Consider the following 6,067-nt stretch of genomic DNA (forward strand, 5'->3'; position numbering starts at 1 on the left):
AGGGTGGAGGGGAAATCTGAGGAAAGTGTCAAAATGCCACAAATCCCTCCCAAAAACTAGAAGAGCACCAACACAAACTATCTGTGCCAAGTCTGGTAAGATATTATGGTCTGATCCGGTCTTCTTCATGATCTGGACATGGAAGGAGGCCCTAATGCTGCAGTTCAAAGAACAAACCCATCAGCATTATTACCTCTCCTTGTAGGAGCTTCAGCTCTTTCCAGTGTCAGCAAAGTTTCATCAGAAAACAGGGTAGAAATAGCTGTGCTCCTCTGCTGGCAGCTCCACAGCTGTAATTAATGGGCACTCTGGGAACCAAGGTGGCTTGAAGATGTTCTCACTGTCAGTAAGATTGTTCTATAGAGATACGCTAAGTAAGCATTGGAAACATGCATCAAGATTAGCCTCTAATTCCCACACAAGTTCTTTTTTTCTGCATTGTCTGAAAAGGGCCAGGAAGGAAATGTGGACTTGTGTCCTTACTGAATGCAAAGAGCCAGTGGTCTCTAGATGAATCACTTTCTAAAAAGCCCTGGCACCTTTTACGTGCCATTTCAACCCTCACCTGTCGCTACAGGGCTTTACAAATGCGGGTAAGGCCTTTGAGCCTGCGCAATGGATTTTTTAGGTGAGATGCAGCATACACAGAACTGAACCCACCCTTTACTCCTAAGGTTCATCTGTCAGGGCCTAGTGAGCTTGGATGATGACAGCGAGGTCCTCAGGATGTAGGTTTAATTAGAGTATCCTTCTCTTAGATGGATGGCCTTACAGGGCTAAGCGAGCTCCATCTGCCTGGTTTAGGAATTAGAGTTTCCTTCTCCTAGGATGACTGCCAGAAGGCTAGTGAGCCCATCCTGCCCATGGACCCAGTGCCATGGGAGGGTGGGGAATGGGGAACTAGAAAGGACAGAGTTAAACCATAACCAACCATAATGGTCTTTCTCCAGGTAATGGGGAGTGTGGTCTATAGACAAAGGTGGCACAATAGAGGTGTATTACACCATATTGTTCCTCCAACTACATCCAGCTGTTCACCTAATTCCTTTTAGAAGTCTACACTGACTGTATTATCCCCTTAGGACATTTTAGTAATTACCTGAAACACCCTTTAGAAGGATGCAAAGATCAGGGATTAGTTAAACTACTACATGGGAAAGTACAAGTCAAAATATCAGTCCAAGTGAAACATCATTAATGACCGAAGCCATGTTGGGCTATTAAGTTTTGAATTGGACCTTGAAAATCCTAATTAGCATTCTTGGTATTCAAATAAATGCTTAGACTGGAGAATTTAAAAGAAGGCAGTAAGCCAATTAAATTTAAGAGTTATTTCAAGTTTGGGAAATGAAACATTAAGTATATTTTAGGAAAGGAATAATAATAAGAGCTTGACAAATTGAAAAAATTAGACTGGCATCAATTATGTAGTTGAATAAAGATATATACAGGCACTTAAACAGAGACAAATAATGAGTTGTGAAGAAACAGTAGAAAATGGAGGATAACTATTTTGACTCTAATATCTTAAATAACAGATTATACTTCAAAAAAGATAACAAGAAAGTAAATGCAGACTTGAATTACATTATTAGGAACATTATGTGTAAAATCAGTAATTAGTATAATCCCATTTATTTTACACTGTTAAGAGCCCAGCTTCAAGAGTTTTGTCTCACTTCAAAAAGACAACAAAAAAAGTATAGATTTCACAACTTTAAATGACAGAGAGTGATTAAAAGTTAGGAAAGTGAAGCTGGCAATAAAAGAACCTGACAAGACAAGATAATACAGGGAAGAATAAAATGTCAGGAAATAACAATAAGGATGTTATAAAAAGACAGGTATCAAGTATTCTGACTTCTCAGAGAGGACAAGAAAAAAATAAAATGTGCTTAACTTAAATTGCAACACAAATATTCTGCTTAAACATTAGGGAAAGAAATTCTCAAATGCCAAGAAGTTATCATGTTAGTGCTAGATATTATCATAAAAAATGTCATATATCTACCCAGAGACTTGGAAAAGGATACAAATATCAAACAAATGCTATATGAACATTCTCACGTAAGATTGCTGTTACATGTCCCTTACTATAGGATTCTAAATGAAAGAGTAAGCTATGTGTTATTGCTAAAAGGACAAGCAATTCTTTTAATGAGATACCTTTTTAAGTAAAAAATAAAATCAGAAGCACATAGTCTCAATAAATATTTATGGTTCATTCAGAAACTATTTTAGAAAGTCATACATGACCTTCTATTCTGGTTATCTTGGAGAGTTAGTAAGGTAAATCTTATGCAGTTCATGAACTTGGTATTAAAAAAATCTAACTAAGCAATTTCCTAACATGAAACAAATGTAAATTCAAGAGTAATTTTCATATTTTTCAATTGTTCTGAAAAAAAGAAATATGATGAACAGTATTTATTTCGAGGGAAACCGCATGATTATTAGTAACTGCACATTTAATTTCTGTAGGACATGTGTTTATTATTTTGACATAAACTATGACAACCTTTGCTCCCAAAGCACCCTTTCATGGAATATTTTGAAGACAAGCAGACCACAGATCCCTGACCATAAATAACAAGTAAACCTGCATGATTTCTTGAGAACGTGATAGTAATTCTATTAAGTTCTAAATTCTAATAATTCTACATAATTTACATCTATATCTTAGCTTAAAAGAATTCTGTTAAGCATCCACAAATATTTCTGTTTCTGTTCTCAATTCTATCTTTAGTGTTGAGGTATTCCATCCTATTAGAGAAATGGTATTAAGCACATTTTTGTCAATTATATGCCTATATATGAAGTAACTTCTGCTCAGATGCTTATCAGCACTCAATGTTTCAACTTTGAATGATGACCTGTCTGTAGTTTTTCTCATGGCATCATGACCTTAGTACAGATGCCAGAGTAACTGAATTGTTCTTGCTTGTTTGTTTCATCTGATCCAGGAACTTTGGAAGACTTCAGTACTCTTGTACACATCCATAATGAAAAAAGACCACCACATAATGTTGAGACCACCATGATTTTGCAGTCATTTCAATTAAGAGCTTTTCTTTGCCTTTTTTTTTTTTTTTTTTGTAAATATTGAATTGATATATGTTTTTAGTTGGGAGCAGATTTAAAGAAAAACCAAACATATTAATAGCTTTTGATTAAAACAAATAGAAATGCTCATATTTTCTGACATTTAGATAATTCTGTCTTCACAGCACCTTGATTTCCCCATTCTAAAACATGCAACTGGGAGTGTTTTGAGCCTAAATTATAGTTAGTGTTTGAAATCCAGGATACCATTCCAGAGTGCATTTGTACAGTAAAAAATCCATGAAGCAGTAGGTAGACCACAGGGTCTATGAAAGGAGGTGAACCAGACAGGGTGTATAAAAGTTATGATCTGACATCACTTTGTAACATATGTATCTCTATCGTTAGGAACTGTTCTCTAAATGGAAATGGTCTGTACTTAAAATCTACACAGTAATAAACTATGCCTTTTAATTTTAAATAAAAATCCCAATAAATTCTCAGAATTCCAGATAATTCCATCCTGAAATGGAATTGAGAAGTCCTAAACACAACCAGTTCTAATATCCAGAAATATATGTAGGGAAAAAAATGATATCCATGAAATCCCTCTCAATAAAAATCACTGCAAGCAGAGATTCCTAGTCAAATTACCCACATTTGTCTAGAAATAGTTTTTACTAGAGTTACTAGACTAAAAAAGAAGAATCTCATGAATAATTTTAACTATAAGTTATGATTAAGCAGATGTACTATGTAGCTCATGTACCACAACTGCACACAAAGCTATAAACTCCAAAAGCTTGATGATCAGTTTATGCATAGGTTCTGCAATGAAGAATGAAGATTTATGAGTGGTAAAGTTGTACAATTTCAATACCTACTGAGTTGTGTGTATAATGTACCAGGCTTAGAAATTTGCCAGGATAAAAGCAGAACAGAAAATAAGGATGTATGTCACATATGTCAGCTATTTAATATTGTACTTTATCCTACTAAATACATATCCTATACGTAATGACATTCCAGTAAAACATGAATCATTCTCTCAGCACTTTTTCTTAATCTTGAATCTTTGCTCAGTGGAAGTGGAAACATTGCCAACTGTTTTAATGCAGATTCATAAAGAATGAGGATTAGCAAAGCATCAGTTAAGAAGGTTATGCTGAGGTGATGTGAAATCAGAAAGGACCATCTGCTATGTTTTGCATAGCTACAAAAAGAGTTTGGCCACAGTCATCCAGATGAGTGTTAGAAGACCAATTATAATCCTAGATATTATTTTCTTTTGTCTTAAAATTATGACTTCCACATAATATGTCTCTCCACTCTTTTTTTCCAGAACAGTGAAAATACTTAATTCAAATTCTGTGATTTAAGCATTCATATCAACATTAGTAATAATAAAAAATATAGGAAAATATTGAAAAGCAATAGAATGTTACCCTACATATTAAAGGTCAGTTCCCCTATTATTTAAACAAATTTAGGAGAGGCAAGTACATACTTATTATTGAAGAGTATATTGACCCCATATATTCTGCTGCTGGGACCAAGTGGATTTTTGCAGTTAGTCAGAAATTGTTACTCTTATGAATATTTTACAAGGCTTTCTAGTTTTGTTGTAAACTACAGCGTGGTGAACAGCAGATGAAACTCAACATGAAACTTCTATGAGTTTCATGTAGAAGTATTATGTAACATAGGTGCTAGCAAAAGTACATAATGTGAGGACCAAACAAGGTAAAATACTTAGAACAGGTTAGGTAAATGAAGAAGTGACCTGTAGAAGATTATTAAGTTTGTTCTTTTACTTACTGATAGAACCGAAGATTTAATCCATCTTGTCTAAATTTGAATTGTTTTACTCATCAAATAGGCATATTCCTCTTTAACATCTCACACTACCCTGTCTTAATTTACTACAGAAAACCAAGGACTTATGATGAACACATCTGTTGTACCTGGCAGACCAATTTAGGCAGTATTTCACACCACAGAACTTGCAGATCTAGCCAAGATTTGTCAAAACGTAACAGAGAATCTGTAAAGATGACAACTTGCCAAGAGCAAGATTTCTTCTTTGTCTAGAAGCTGACGAATTTCAGAAGACTGACTTCTGTCATTACCATGTAGTGACATTGTTGCAGGTCAGAGGGGAGGGAGAGGAATCTTTTCTCCTGCTTGAGCTCAAGCCTGGACATAAATGTATATGTAACAGCTCTAGTAAGAAGAGTAGCCAAGGCAGTACACTGAAAACAGTGTATGTGTGTGTGTGTGTGTATGTGTGCATTTGCAGAACCAGGATCTGAGGAAGAGCAGCATATTTCATGAATCTCATTAAAACAAACAGATATTCCATTCAAAAGTCTTCACCCAAACAGTAAGAAAAAAATTTTCCTAAGACATCTGGGAAATAAATATTCAGAAGGTAAAAATAAATACAAGTTAAGGTATTATTAAGCTGCAGAGTATGGGAATAATGTAAAACTAGGAGAGTATTTTGTCATTTCTTCTTGATTTATGACCACCTAAGAAAGAAAGTTGACAGCATGAAGCAGAAGAATGAGAAATCAAGAAAGACATCTGAAGTGGTTTAATATATGTTAATGAAGAAAAAGAAATAATCATTGTGGGGATATAACAAAAACACAAGTTAATAGGTCAATGGGAAAAGAAGCATATCAGTCAACTCATTCACATTACTATTTCTGGAAATGGAGTTAAGACATTGTCTCTGACTAGTAGTACCATCAGTGATTAGGTATTTATGAACTATGGATTAGGAACAAAATCCAAGTACCTGGCTGAATCTTTACTCAGGAAATATAATTCCCAAACAATCCTGGTGGACTTTACCCAAAATTTCACTTTATTCAGATCATCTAGCAGCTTGTCACAGAACAGGTCAGTGATACAACCCCCATTCAACACTAGGAACAGATGGCTCTTAGGAAAATAGGATACAGTCAAATGTTCTGTATATTATTCACTATAGTTCTGGGGGGGGGGGGGGGGGGGGGGG

The sequence above is a fragment of the Corapipo altera genome, unplaced genomic scaffold (assembly GCF_003945725.1).
Source record: "Corapipo altera isolate COAL_440 unplaced genomic scaffold, ASM394572v1 48, whole genome shotgun sequence".
Lineage (NCBI taxonomy): Eukaryota > Metazoa > Chordata > Aves > Passeriformes > Pipridae > Corapipo > Corapipo altera.